The 15046-nt window shown below is 46.2% G+C and overlaps 1 protein-coding gene and 1 long non-coding RNA gene across 2 annotated transcripts in view; both read left to right on the top strand.

Annotated features, from left to right (window-relative positions):
- Window positions 1–8282, top strand: part of LOC138468401 (uncharacterized) — a 102293-nt gene extending 94011 nt beyond the window's left edge. Inside the window, exon 2 of the long non-coding RNA XR_011268260.1 lies at window positions 7813–8282. This is a non-coding gene — a long non-coding RNA (uncharacterized lncRNA). The remainder of the gene's footprint in view (window positions 1–7812) is intronic.
- Window positions 1–15046, top strand: part of LOC138467391 (zinc finger protein 850-like) — a 333056-nt gene that overhangs the window by 291073 nt on the left and 26937 nt on the right. The gene's annotated exons all lie outside the window — the stretch shown is intronic.

Below are 15046 nucleotides of genomic sequence, written 5' to 3'. Positions count from 1 at the left end.
CCTGTAATAGCAATCTGTGCAGAAGGCTGGAGTTTCCAAAGGTCCGTGGAACACTTTTTTTCCATTTCTGCATACACCCCAAGAGGGAATCTCAGTTTGTTTGTACCTTTATATTCGCTGCCCCTTTTTGTTCACAGCTACTGTTGCCTATTCTTCTTTCTTGTTGAGCCTCCTGCTGTGTGTGCTTATCTGTCACCTTACATCAGCACAGCACCCAAAACCTACCTGGGTGCCCTGTGCCACTCTTGACAGAGTGCCATTCCTGACACATACTTTCAGTTTCACAAGTATCAATTTTTTAGATCTTACAATTAGCATCTCTCAAAACCAGTTTGTTACTAAAACATTTCGAAAGTCACCATCTGTAAATGCAGTCTTGCATGCGACAAGTTGTCATAGCAAATCTGTGATCTCAAACATACCGAAAGGAGAATTTGTCCGTCCAAGACGCAATTACTTGTTACAAGATGATTTCAATTCGTAATGCTCTGTGATACGCCAAAGATTCTTGGCAAGATGCTATGATCACAAATCAGTAGATAAGGCTGAACAGGACGTGAGAGTTATGAAGGGAAGTGATCCAAGTCCATATTGATACTGTACATACTCAGAAATTGAAATGTATTACCCGATTCAACGCAGATAGTTCTGTTTTCTACAATATAATTAAAAGGCATTGGCATATTCTTCAACTTGATCGAGACATTACCTCATGGGTGTACACCACACCCAGTTTTATTTACACTAAGGCAAGCAATCTTAAGAACATACTCTCACCCTCCTTCATGTCAATCCCGCTACACAAACAAACCTAGCTGCACCAGCCTCAATAGCAAGGTTTTCAAAAATGCGGGGGTTGCTCGATGTGTGCCTATGCATATGAAACATCTGTTATTGATTTTGGGCAATTGGGTACGCATAAGATCAATTCCTTTATCAACTGCAACTCCAAATTTTGTATCTATTGTATCAAATGCATTTGTGGCCTTTAGAACATTGGGAGTACAATTTGTCAGTTAAAAATTCGGATTAGGGAACATTTATCATCCATTGCACAACCTGATCCAAAATATCCCCTAGCCACACATTGGCAACAAGTCCATCAAATGGACAACAAATCAATGATTAAATTTGCAGGGATGATGAAAATGTCCGTACCCCCAGCGGGGAGGCAATTTGGTTCTCAAACTTAGGCAACTAGAAGCCCACCTCATTTGCCTCATCACATGTCTTAATAAGTTGTCATGAGTAAGAGGGTCCCTGAGTATGACCCACTAGCATGCTCATGCCCTTGTGCGCACAATAGCTCTTGTCGTCTCATGGTTCGCGTCACCTTTGCGCCTCCTTGGAGTCCCAATATATTGCTCTCAATAACAATTGATGTAAGCATTGACTTAATCATCTCCCCCCGTAATTGGGTAGTGACTACTTTGATTTGTTTTTCTAATGCAGACTTCGTATTGTCCTATACACATTAACTATCTTGCATATCAGCGACGTTTAATTAATCCGGCTGTTACTTCTTCTTCATTCAAACTCAAACGCTCCCCTAGGCACCACATCTTGAACATTATAATTAGCATTCTATTTGGGTTTCAACCCGTTTGCAATGCTTTCCATGGCCACCCATACGCGCAAGATGGCGGCTCGGTTTACACCCCTTGCAGCCCTTGCTTTACGCGGGCCATGCTTTTTCGCCACTAGTAATACACGGCAAGAGCACTGCACACCGGGCTCCTGTTCGTCACTCGGCAGCGAACACGCTGGTGAGTAACATACTTTTTTGCTGAGCACTGACACAATTGAAGGGTCGGCACTGAATCAGCTGAGTGTCTAGACGACCCCAGACTAGAGCATGCTAATTGGTCCTCTTTGTTTCCCACTTTTCTCCGCGCACTTTTCAAATTGCACAGTTTTCTTCGACCTGTTCTCCAGCACAATTAACAATTTACAAATCAAGCCTGCATCTGCAACTGCAAGTAATTGGTACGTGTTCCTTAATTCTACATTACAATACATATGTGCTTGTGGCTTCATTCATTGTGTGAAAATTAATATGAATTGTTAGTCACACAAACGGCAAATATTGTGTTTTTTAAAAATGTTTCTGCAGTGGAGCCCACAGTTAATTCTACTCCTTTCACCTAGTTACAATAACACACGGGTAAGTGAGCAATTTCTCTATAAACCTGGTTGCCTAACTGGTTTTTAACCTTTCTAAACTTTACTCAATTTTCGAATTCCCTATAAGTCCGCTTACCTTCCGGCAATTACCAAATGTATTCAGTCTTGTTGTTAACTTCACTTTTTTAGTAATCAGCTTAAAAGAAGCCAAGACTAAAGTACAATCTTTTTGGAAATACCTCTACACATGTATTGAGTGGCTGATCACCATTGATACCACGAGCCTATTCATGTTTTGCTAAATAACAATCCTTTCTGTTTCTCCCCTTTCAATATCCTTTTTTGTCATAAATTGGTGTGTGTTACTTCTCATATCCTTTAGAATCATTTATGTTTTGCATTATTTGAATATTTTGAAAATAATTATCTGTTTATTCAATTCTGGTTTGTTTTTTCCACCACAACTGCCCTGTTTCCTTGGGTTTGGGCCTTTACGTTATTTTGTCATGTGGCATATATCAACTGTTTATTTCTTGGATATTTATCAATTATACTTACCATTATGCCACCTCAGTGGAAGAGCGGGATGCTCGAAACACGTGTCAGGCTGCAACTGTGTTGATTAAAACTCACAACAAAAGCAATTGTGATTGATATTCTGTTTGTGTGTGCAGCGTGAGAGCAAATCCAATCTCTTTTAAATATTCTCTATTGGTGTCCTTATCTGTGCACCAGCTAAATGTTTTTTTTGAGGGTGATTGCTTTTTCAACAATAATCACAATGATCTGTTCATCATTTTTAACTCTTGCTTATTTTATTTTATTCCATACACTTTATTTTCTCTCTGTTCTGGATTAGTTGCAGAGGGCAGAGAGTAGAGGAAGGCAGATTGAGAAAGAGACTGTTGCAGTAGTCCAGCCTATAGAGAACCAGGGCTCTGGAGACAGTGAGCTTCTGAGGGAAAGTGAGAAAGGGAAGAGTCCCGTTGAGGAGGTGCAGCTGGTAGTGGGACTTACTGGCGAAGTCCGAGATGTGAGGAGAGAGAGAGAGAGTGGATTTGAAAGATGACACCAAGCTGTATTGCCTCACATTAATGCGAAGAAAAAGGGCCTCAGGTGTGCAGCCTGAGGGAGAGAGGGAAAGCAGGGGCAGGGTTCCCAATGAGAAGGATCCGTCTTACTGGCATTAAAGCAGAGATTCTTGGAGGCGCACCACTCCTGAATTGCGGATAGACAGGAATGAGTGAGATGGGAGAGGAGGCTGAGGGGAGCCTGAAGGAAAGAGTGTCATCCGCATATCAGTGGAAGTTAGAGGAGAAGGTAGAGATCAGGCGACCAAAGGAGGCAAGTAGAGGTTGAAAAAGCATGGTGAGAGGATAGAGTCCTGGGGAACGCCACAGCTAGAGAGAGAGGTGGCGAAGGGATGGGACCAAGTTGTTCTGGGGAGGGGCGGTCCAAGAGGAAGGAGGTCACCCACTCCAGGGCTTGACCCGTGATGCCCGGGTTCTCACAGAGTTAATTGATCAGGATGGCGTAGTTGACTATGTCCAAAGCAGAGGAACGATCAAGAAGGATGAGGACAGAATGAATGCTATAATCCAGGTAAGAGAGCAGGTGTTCAGGAGAGCGGTTTCTGTGCCTCTGGCAGCTCTGTATCCAGACTGATGGTCATGGAGACAACCAACAGATTCAGTGTGGAGAGTAAGCTGGGAGATGGCCATTTTTCCGAAGCATTTGCCCAGAAAAGAGGTGATGGAGAATGGGCGATAGTTTGACTGGCAGGTAGGATCGGCAAATGGCATCTTGAGGACGGGGTGCAAAAGGGAGTAGTTAAGGGGATAGGGGAAAGTTCCAGTGGCGAAAGAGTGATTAAAGAAATTGTCCAAGGCTGGAGCGAGCGTGTCAATATGGTCCTTGCTGGTTCTGGAGGAGCAGGCAAGCACATGTTTGGATGACACTGCCATAGATGGGACTTGTTTATAAACCTTTTCCGGTGCTGTTGGAGAGAAAGAGAAGAAAGGAGGAGGAGAGGGAGAGATGGCCAAAGGGGGATGATGGAGGAAGAGGGGGAGGAAGAGGAGATGGCGGACAAGATGTCCTGAGTTTTAGCAGAGAAGTGAGAGGCCAGAGCCATACAGGGGGCCTTGGAGGGAACAGGAGAGGTAGAGACTGCAACAGGATTGGACTGTTACTTTCAGATTTTAAAGAGTTTGGCCGTGTTAGGAGGCTGCAGAGACGCAGGCTTGAATGTGTGCTCTCTTCTGGGACACGACAGAGAGTCTGTATTGCCTTTGGAGCAAGCGGAAAGCCAGTTTGTCAGAGGAGACGCCCGAAGCCCTCCACTTCCTCTGAGCCACCCTGCACTTGCGTTTCAGGGTGGCAAGGTCAGATATGTCATTTAGGGGTGACCAGGGGTCGGAACTGTGACCCCTGAGGACTCCCTTGCTACCCCTAAAACAAACAAAAAAATGTTAAACCTTTTTTTCTTTTTTAAATGCAACCTCCTGGTCTGTGACCAGCGCCATGTGGCTCTTTGCTTCTGGAGTGGCTGTCTTTCTTGTTCAGGCCTCTTAAACAAAAAAATACACAACAGGTTCCACAAGTTTAACACTTTCATCAGTGACCATAAATAAGAAAGAATAGGAAAAACAAAACATTTGTCTTTCTGGAATTCTATGCAATATTTGCTAAACTCATTAAATGTTTATTTCAGGCACACTTATTTAGTCTGTTCTTAACACCTCAACTCAGCCTTTCATTCTTCTGAAGTCGATAAATGAGTACCAACACAGGTTAGGTGATATTGTATGTATATTTGTTCTATATAAAGCGCTTACACGTAATTGCTATATAATAACACATCATTAACATTTGGCCATGGACGTCTGCTTGCATTCACAGTAATTTGGCAATATGGTCTATACACACTGATCTTAACGATACATATGGTGTTCCATTCTTGTATGAAATGTATGTCACATTATAGTGATATCGTAACCATATTTTTCGTAGTGCACTTAGGAACAATGCTATGTGATGCCACTTCCTGTTTTGTCAAGGGGTGAAAGGTGGTGTTCCATCACTTCCGTGATATCACTTCGGGGTGGGGTCAAATTATATCACTTCCTGTGATGTCATCAGAAGTCAAGGGTTGTGTGATATCACGTCCGCTACCCCAGGCATTTTGGTGAAATGACGTCCCTGGGCAAGGTTAGAGTCACATCAAGAGTTGCACTTGGAGGTAGGCTTCAGCCGGGTTCTCATGACTGCGGCAAGGATACTCAGGGTGTTGGAAATAGAAAGATGCAGATTAGAAAGGGCTGTGTCAGGGTGCAAGTCAGCTGTAGGAGAAGGCGGAGCAGAGAAAGTAGAGTCAAAGACATTCACTGACACACGCTTCATGGGCCGAATGACAGAGAAGGTAGGTGGCAGTGCTTGGGGGGCTTTGCCTGAGGGATAGAGGATATAGGATGAGGAGATTAGAAAGTGGTGAGAGGGTTAGAGGGGGATGTCCGAGGGGATGAGAACATCCAAAGTATGTCCGGCAGAGTGTGTTGAGAGTGGCGACGTGAAGCAGTTTGACACATTTGAAAGACTTCTGTGGAGGGGGTGCAGGCTTGAGGTACACAGTGCAGAGTTGGTAGAGGGACCTAAGGTGGGTAGAAGAGGAAGATGAGGGTGGCAGAATGAGTAGCAGGAGAAGGGAGGAAGTGGATTCGATGCGGGAAACGCCTAGCAAAAAGGAGGAGATTGGGCTGAGGGCCCTGAACCAAGACGGTGCCGTACAGATACACATTAATGATGGTCTTGGAGGAGTGGAAGGGGGCCAAGAGGACCGCCCACCTACTGCCACCGTTAATGGGAGAGGAGGAGAAAGGATAGAGAGAACAGCGACCATATGAAGGGTCCATAGGTCTGGAGAGGGGGCGACAAGGAGTGTGTCTGGAGGAAGCACTGGTGTAGGTATCAGCGATTGAGTAGTCTGGGTTGGTGAACTTCTTCCTTCCAGACTTAGTGAGAGGGATAGGGTAAGAGAGAGCAGCAGTTAGAGAAGATGGAAGAGACAGAGCGCACCATAGAGGGTGTGAAGGAGGTAGGTGGAGGAGAAGGGGGCAAGAGAATAGAGATAGACCCACAGACCTGTGGCACACGACTCAGAATGCGCGGGGGGGGTCACAACAAAGGAAGACACAGGAGGGGAACAAGTAACTCACGACAATGAACGGCATGCCTTCTGGGGGTGGGGGTTTGTAGGTGGGAGCCTAGAGAGAACCAGCAACAATACCACCGTTACCGGAATGGCTGAGGGGGGCTGTCACGGCAGGGGATTCCTTGGGTGGCCAATTTAAAGGGTCCACCAATAAATGGGAGCGCAGTTGGAGGGACGGAGGGAGAGGTGAGGGCCAACAAACAAGGAAACCACCAGGACAAAGGGAGGGGGGAGCAGGCACACACGCGCTGCGGCGCGAGAATACAACTTTTACAAATTCACAACTCACTGTGCCTGTTCTCACCCCAGCACCAGAGAAGTTGGCGTTGCCTGATGAGGGTGGGGATGGCATGTGGGGACAGAGGGAGAAAACGCATGTCGGCGCATGCTTACCTGTTGTCTGAGCAGGGATTCGGGCCATGGGTCCTCCTGGTCCAAACAGGCCTAAGCAGGAATTGCCCTTCTCTTCGGACTCCCGGGCAAGAGACACCCTTGATCTAAGAGTTAAGAGCAGAAAGGAAGAGGCCGGGCAAAGAATGTGGGTGGTGCTTGGGTCAGGTGACCTAGATCCACTTGCACCTGCTCACCGACTGCAAAGGAAAAGGGGCCAGAGGGCTCCTTAAGTAGGGGAAAAGAGCGGCACACCAGGAAGGCACCAACAGTTTAAAGTGTTTGACGGGTGGGCGGGGCTTAGGCCAGGTGAATTAGATCCACGTGCACCTGCTCACCAACCGCCCAAGATTAACTGTCAGTGCAACACGAGTCCATAGAAATATGGAATGACTTCACACTGAGCATTTCTAGTAGCGTAGCCATCTGCCTCCCCACACCTGGATCTTGTGATAGGTTTGGAGGTGGAGCGCTGCAGTGTTGGTGTATGTGCAGATTACTTACCATAATGACTTGCCATCCTAGTCCTTCACCCCATTCCTCTAGAAGGCACCCCCCCACCATCGCTGCACCCTCTGCGTCAGTCAACCAACGATGCGCATTGTCACCCTAAATTGAAAATCGATAGCCAAGAGCTACCTGAAGATTCTATATTGAAGGAAATCTTCTGAGAAAGCAAACCCCAGGAGAAGGGAGTCGGTGTCCTGACCCATAGCTGTTTAGTTCTAGTGGGAGGGTCCGAGTAGGTAAGATTGGACGGAGGACAGATAATGTTTTGGACTTCACAACTTACGACGAGCACCTTACTTAGTTCTGCTAGGGAAACCCATAGTTTAGGGAAAGCGAGGCATTTTCTTATTTGAATAAAAACGGTAATAACAATGGAAGAATCTAGTCTTCCTCCTTCTAACCCTCAGCAATGGAGAGCAATGAGTTCTTCAGTCAACCATAGACCTGCAGCTGTGTTACATGAACTTTAAACTGTGCTGTAGAGTGTGTCCTTAGTGTTGTCCATCTTGACTGCAAACAATGATAATGCATAACACACAAGGTAGTGTCGTAATGTTTGGTTTTTGTTTTGTTGATAGGAAGTCCATGTCTGAGAGTCTGACCGCTCTATGAGAAGGCCTGGTGGACGTTGATCCGCAAAACACGTGAAATGGGTTCCAAGATAACGTGACTTTCTGCTGCAGTTCATTCCCATTGCTATAAGGAATGGCCACAATTCTCCAAGGACAAGTAATCCCTGGATGTGGTCACCATCATTGTTCCAGCAGAAGCTTCCTGGAGGTTGGTATGAAGGTGCTTCTTCCCAGATGCTTATTGTGACGGGAATGCATGGCTAAGAGACGTCTCTTCCATTCTTCAAGTGCTTTCGGATGCTGATGTGGCCTTTGAATTCTTCTTTTTAGTTTATTGCTTTGTAATTTAAAAAAAGAAACTGCTAATGTACACGCTTAATTTAAGCGAACGCCTCTGGACATGGTTTGCACATTGACTTCAATTTATAATTCTCTTTATTTTGGCTGGTGATATATAACTCTTGACAAGTGAGAAATCGTGTGCTGTGTATTCATAGAATCGAAGTGGCAAGAGATTTGTTTTTTTTATGGTTGGCTATTAACTTTGAACTTACATGTTTGCCCCCTGCACCTCCCACTTAGACACACAACCTCCCTTCATCAAGTCAACAGAATAAAAGTGCAATGACAATACTTAAGACTTGCACAGCACGCTCTGCTGCGTTGTCGGATAACTCGTACATTGTAAATGGCCTACAAGAAGTCAGGGTGAAAATGCACTGGTCTATCAGATGTACACTGAAATGTACGTAGAGGTGTTTGGGAACTAGGGCTTGAGATACCTTCTGGTGTGTTCATTTGAGAACATTAATTATACTGATTGGCTGTGAGATCATGGATTGTGGAGGCGTTGCCCACACCTCTTTTTAGGTTTAGTAATTGTTCTCAGATACCTCGCACATGAAACAAAGGGGAAATCTTATTCCTTATATCGCTGTTTGGAAACCATTGTGTTCTTTATTGGTAGGGTGATTTAGGTGGTCAGCCGACACGTGTTTCGACCTTGCAGGGTTTTTATCAAGGCTGAGTCATTACTATATTATCAATTTGTGCGACAGTTGTGATATAATGTGACATTAGTGTATACAGAGATAGTGTATGAATTCACATTGCACAAGAACTGTGTGGAGTACTTGTTATTTGACAATACTATAGTAGTTTTGGCGGCAGGGGAAAGGGGGAGAAAAAGGAAAGGAGGAAACATGGTTAGTTTGACTAGTTGGTGCTTGGTTGATTCAAGATGGACTACTGGTTTGCTAGGCCTGAAACGATAAGCCCTACTTGGTACCGAGTGGTTTGGTGGTTCCCGAGGTTGGTTGGAGTGCATGTCTTCCACTGCTGCTCCTGATAGGCTGTCATGTGTTGAGCCCCGATGGGCATTGGTCTGGGAATAATCTAGGGGTGGAGTCAAGTCGAAGTCTTTAAAAACTGGATGCTGGCCCATGTGGGCTCATTTCGGCAGCTTGAATTCTAAGGGCTGCTATCATGCGTGGGTGCCCTGTCCTGAGGCGTGGTCTGATTTTGATGCTTAGTAAATACCTTGAGCCCATTGGTTTGACTGTGTCCTATGCCGGAGGTCTGTGATCTTAAGGCGGTGTACACAAATGACCGCCCACGCTGCCGTCTCATGCCTTTGTATTATCATCTTCTGGAGCAGTGCGCCAACTTTCATATTGATATTGATATTTTATTTCTATCGTGCTCATACACAAATGTTTCAGAGCGCGACAAGGCGGGGGGAACAGGGGAGAACAAAACAACAATCTTACTAGGCCCAGTGACATTGAGAACGCGCAAGTGCATGTGAGAGGGGGAGGAGAAAAGTGCCAGGAAGGGGGGAGAAGTGGAAAGTGCAGAGCAAAAGGAGAACATAATAAATAATAAATAAATAAGAGCAACAAAAGTGTTAGTGCAGCGAGAAAGTGGCAAGTGCTGAGTTAAAGGCAGCAGATGGGGTGGAACAGATAAGTGCAGGAAGAAAATGGGGGGGGGGGCTTTATGGGTACAGATACAGACCCCAGCACAAGGGGTGGTCCGGAGGCAGTGCAGGAGGGTGGCAAGGTGAGCAGGAACATGGGCCCGGAGGAAAAAGGGTGGCCAGGTGCACAGTGCCAAGAGAGACTAGATCAGCAGGTGAGAGGGGGGGCCAAGGCAGAAGCAAAGAGGAAGGTCTTGAGGGGCTTCCGGAACCTGAGATGGTTCTCATCAGGTTTTAGAGTGGCAGGGAGGCTGTTCCATCATTTCTTTGAAAAACGACTGACCCCGAGGGAGCTAGAGGTAGAGGAGCAAAGAGCTCGAGAGGGGAGGTATTTGCGGAGGGATAGCTGAAGGTATTTTGGACCCAGGCCCCAGAAAGCCTTGTGGACAATGCAGAAGGTTTTGAATTTAATCCTTGCATCCACTGGGAGCCAATGGACAGATTTCAGAGCTGAAGAGATACGATCCCAGGGCTTGAGGCCAAGCACAAGTGTCGCAGTCTTGTTCTGAATTAGTTTCAGAGGGCGGAGAGTGGAGGCAGGTAGATTTAGAAAGAGGCTATTACAATAGTCCAACCTAGAGAGAACCAGAGCTTGGGAGACCATGAGCTTCTGGGGGAAGGAGAGGAAAGGCAGAGTACCTCCAGGAGGTGCAGTAGGAAGTTTGACTTTTTAGAGACCTCAGAGATGTGGGCGGAGATTGAAAGTGTGGATTCAAAGATGACCTTGAGGTTCTTAGCCTCGCAGGTGGGGGTAGGAGGAGGGCCAAGGGTGGCCGGCCAGAGAGTGAGGGAAAAAGATGGAGAAGGTGTGCCGATGAGTAGGATCTCAGTCTTGCTGGCTGTTAGGTAAAGATTTGGGTTAGTACCCTTAGGGTGCACTACAACAATCTCAGCCTCCTGGCAATTGTGAGCAGTAATGTAGTTAAAGGAAGATTCACAGTGACAGGTATTCAAATAAACACTTATACTCAAGGTTTCGTGATAAAACAATTATTAATTTATTTACCAGTCATTTCAGTAAGCCTTCTTCAGAAGGAGCAATATAAAAGTAACACTCAACTACACTTCAAAAATCCCCACTCGTAGGTTTCTTAGATTCAGTAACTTCCCATTGGGGATGACCCACAGACATAGGACACTTGTAGTCATTAATATAGAACTGTTACATCTAGAGTAGGCATAGAGTGTGTGAAAAGTAAGGTTAAACAGAATAAACAAGAGATCTCAAATATTTCTCAAAGCAGGCAAATACTTTAGAGCCCCCCAATGCAGAGTAAGTTAAGCCCTTCCTGGAAGGATGGGTGCAACACAAAACAGAGGAGAGAAGAGTCATTCAGGGAACCAGGCTAAGACAATTTCAATGGGCAACAAAGTCAATGTAACTGAAGCACTTCTTGAAGGGGAGTAAAAGTCTTTGCACAATGTTTTTAGGAGTCTTTGATGAAGAAAGAAGAATCAAATGTAGGGCTACAAGCCGGAAGACTTGTGAAGTAGAAGAGCAAGCAAATCTACAGTGAGAGGTAAGTTCTCTCAGACTTTACAGTACCTTTGGTTTGATGAAAACATGCAGCTGATGACCTCTGTTCCTGTGCAGCTCTGCAGATCCTGTTGTTCCTGGGACTCAGCCATTGGGACAAGAGGGAGGACTTCTGGGGACTCCTGCACCATAACGGGACGGTCACCGACTGCAACCGGCAATCTTTCAAACAAGTGGCACTTCGGTCTTTCAGCTTCTCGCAACTACCACAAACAGCAACACTGCAGTTCCTGGCTATCGAGATGAACCTTCCTTGCTTCTAGGGTCCCACACTCTGTTGAGGGGGCTCAGGCTTTGTCAGTCAGGACAGCAAGCCAGCCAATCATCACAGAGTGCATTTGGGTCTCCTAGGAGACTAAACACAGGGAGTTTCGGGCACCTCATTCACTTACTGCCCCCACTAGACACTCTGGAGCCAGAGGCGGGGTTCACTTGTGAAGCCCGCCAAAGACAAAACAAACAAAGGGACCAAACCAGGTTTGGCGTGCAGAGCAAATCTCAAGAAGGACCGAAACAACAAGAAATAGCAAAAAAAAGAAGACCGGGGCCATTTTGACAAAAATGGCACCCATGGGTGCTTTACTTAGCTGCGAATGCAGACCGTGGTAAAGACACGACCCGGTACTAAAAAGTAACCACTGCCACCAGCCATTAATTGTGTAAAGGGTAACATAAAACTTGTTACATGAGAAGCTAGACAAAGGGGGTACTGAGTAACCCCTCCAGCACCCTATTGTAAGATAGTGTGTGCTGAGTCTAGAAAGTTACAAAGTACAGCAAAGTCAATTTCACTTTACTGCTCTTGGAAACAGTAGTTAATCCAAGAGTCGGGTATTTAAACCTTGGGAAATCTAAAAGACTTCCCTGTGTCACTGCAATAAAGGTACTGTGTATCACAATGCAAAAAGATGCCTATGGAGTTTGTCAGACTCCAAAAACCAAAAGAAACACAATTAAAATCACAGGAAAAATACATGAGAGAGTGGGAAAAAGGTCTCGCTCTCTCCAGGTTAGAAATTAAAAAGTCCTAAAGTCCAGCAAAAGTGCTGAGGGTCTCTAAGGTAGAGAGAAATTGGCACATTTCTGATAATTCTCCCTAACGCAGGCATTCAGACAAAGATCATTGGCGGAACACCAATCTTGAATGGCAGTAAGGCAATCGGAGATGGGAGAGGTGGTGGCCGAGAGCAGCCTAGAAATGAGTTGTATCGTCCGCGTAGCACTGGAAAATTGAGCAGAAAATGGCAATGCAGTGGGTGAGAGTTGCCAGGTATTGGTTGAAAAGCCAGGGCGAGAGGTTAGACCCCTGGGGAACACCACAGGTAGAGAGGGAGATAGATGGGTAGATAGATGATAGGAAGGACCCCAGTATGACCTGGGAGGGACGATCAGAGAGGAAATAGGTCAGCCAGACCAGAGCCTGATCGTTGATGCCCAGGTTATCACTGAAACGGTTAAGCAGGATGGTATGGTTGACCGTGTCAAAGGCAGAAGAGAGATGTAGGATGAGGACAGAGGGAATGTTAGAGAGCAGATCTTCACGGATGTTCAGGAGAAAAGTTTTCATGCTTCTGGCAGCTCTGAAGCCAGACTGGTAGTCATGGAGACAGCCAACAGAGTCGAAGTGAAGGTTAAGCTGGGAGATGGCCAGCTTTTCCAGGAGTTTGCCCAGAGAGGGATTAGTGGAAATTGGCCGATAGCTGGACAGGAAGGATCAGCTGTGGGTTTCTTGAGAAGAGGATGCACAAGGGAGTGCTTCAGAGGGGAAGGATCCTGAGGCAAAGGAGTGGTTGCAAAAACATCCTACTTCAAAGCATTGCCCCAATTACCGTTTTTCTTATCCCAGTCCTTACTATGTTAAGTGAATGTTAAGTGAGGGCCACCTCATAAACTGGATAAAGTGATTTGCGAGCGTTGTAAAACTGATCCCTCCTCTGCCTGGACGGGGCTCTCGCGTCAATCACTGTGTTCTGTATCCCCTACTCCTGGATAAAAGCGGGCTTCTCCCATCAAGCATAGTGCTCCTTACCCCCCTCCACTGCCCTGGGTAAAGGTGGGCTTCTCCCATCAAGAATAATGCTCCTTACCCCCCTTCACTGCCCTGGATAAAGGTGGGTTTCTCCCATCAAACATAGCGCTCTTTACCCCCCTCCACTGCCCTGGATAAAGGAGAGCTTCTCGCGTCATGTCAGTTAGTGCCTATATGAAGAGGTCTTGATATATACAAGGCACTCTAAGTAGGTTCTGCATATGCTCACACAATGTTGTACAAGGCATGTCATGTAGAGTCAGTGCAAGTGTGTACTGTAGCATACAAGGCAAGGTAAGTTGTGCCTGCATATGGGTTCCATACAAGACAATGTGAAAATGCTGCTTGTGTGCGCTATTTAGTACAAGACATGTCAGTTAGCGCCCATACAATGTGTACTGCTGCATACAAAGCTGTGATGGCTGCATCATTATGAATATGAACGCTAACTGTGCCTATTCGATACTGTAGTGAACATGCATGTATGGAAATGAAAAGGAGAGGCAGGCTTGGTGCCTCAGCCTCATAAGTGACATTTTTCACAATGCCATAGGAGTTTGAGTCGGGTCATGTTTCTGGAAGGGGGAAGAGTATGTGTATCCTGTGTACCATTGGGGTTCATTACAAGTTCACTGGTATATGGTAAAAGTGGCAGTAACTCCAGGCCTTACCGTACCAGCGAAATACAAGTCGGCGGCAATACCGTCGCTTTATTTCCAGCTCTGGAAATACCTGTGCTGGAAATAATGGCAACAGAATTTCTGTCAGCAGAATAACCAGCGACGGTATTTCCAGCATGACGGTATTACTAGCCAATTAGGAGTTTGGAAGTTATGTCATGTTAAGTAAACATTTAAAGCGCACTGTTGCCAGAGTTATCTTGGCACTAAGAAGGAGAGAGGGAGGAATACCAGTAAAGGCCAAGGTAGAGTTAGAATAGCAAGGTCTTCACAGATTTTCTAAAGTCTAGATGGTTAGGGATAGCCCTAATCTTTGGGGGCAGGTTGTTCCACAATTGAGCCGCGGCCACGGAAAAAGCCTCACCTCCAATCCGTTCATGACAGTAAGGGGGGACCACCAATAAATCGGCTGATGAAGAGCGCAGCGAACGGGAGGGGAGATAGCAAATAAACTTGGACTGGAGATATTCTGCCCCCAGTCCATGAAGTGCTTGGTGAACAATGCAGAGAGACTTAAACTCAACTCTCTGGCTAACAGAGAGCCAGTGTAAAGCACGCAGTACCGGGGTGATATGAGCACCATAGGGGGAGCCGGTCGCAGTGCGTGCAGCCAGATTTTGAAGGCGCTGAAGCCGCTGGTTTAAGCCTTTAGGCTGCGCCAGATATAGTGAATTACAGTAGTCCAGTCAGCTGAGCACCATGGCAGCGACAACCGGGGGGTGGAGAGAGACTGGCAGAAGCGGTAGAACCTTCTTCAGTATCTTAAGATGGAAATGACCTACTTTGCACACGGCTGAGACTTTTTTGATTGATTGATTGATTGATTGTTTATTTGTATAGCGCCTTTACACAATGGGCCTCATTACACGGTAGGCGGTGAGCCATGGCGCTATTAGCGCCATGGCTCATGCCGGTAAAATACCGGCACCGCCTTGGCGGAAAGGGGATTTACCGCCCCATTCCAAGGTTGGAGGGGCGGTAAATCCCCTTTCCGCCATTGCCCTTCCCCATTCCCA

Source organism: Ambystoma mexicanum, chromosome 4q (assembly GCF_040938575.1).
Source record: "Ambystoma mexicanum isolate Mex_15411 chromosome 4q, UKY_AmexF1_1, whole genome shotgun sequence".
NCBI classification, from domain to species: domain Eukaryota; kingdom Metazoa; phylum Chordata; class Amphibia; order Caudata; family Ambystomatidae; genus Ambystoma; species Ambystoma mexicanum.
This window is presented reverse-complemented; position numbering and strand designations above follow the sequence as displayed.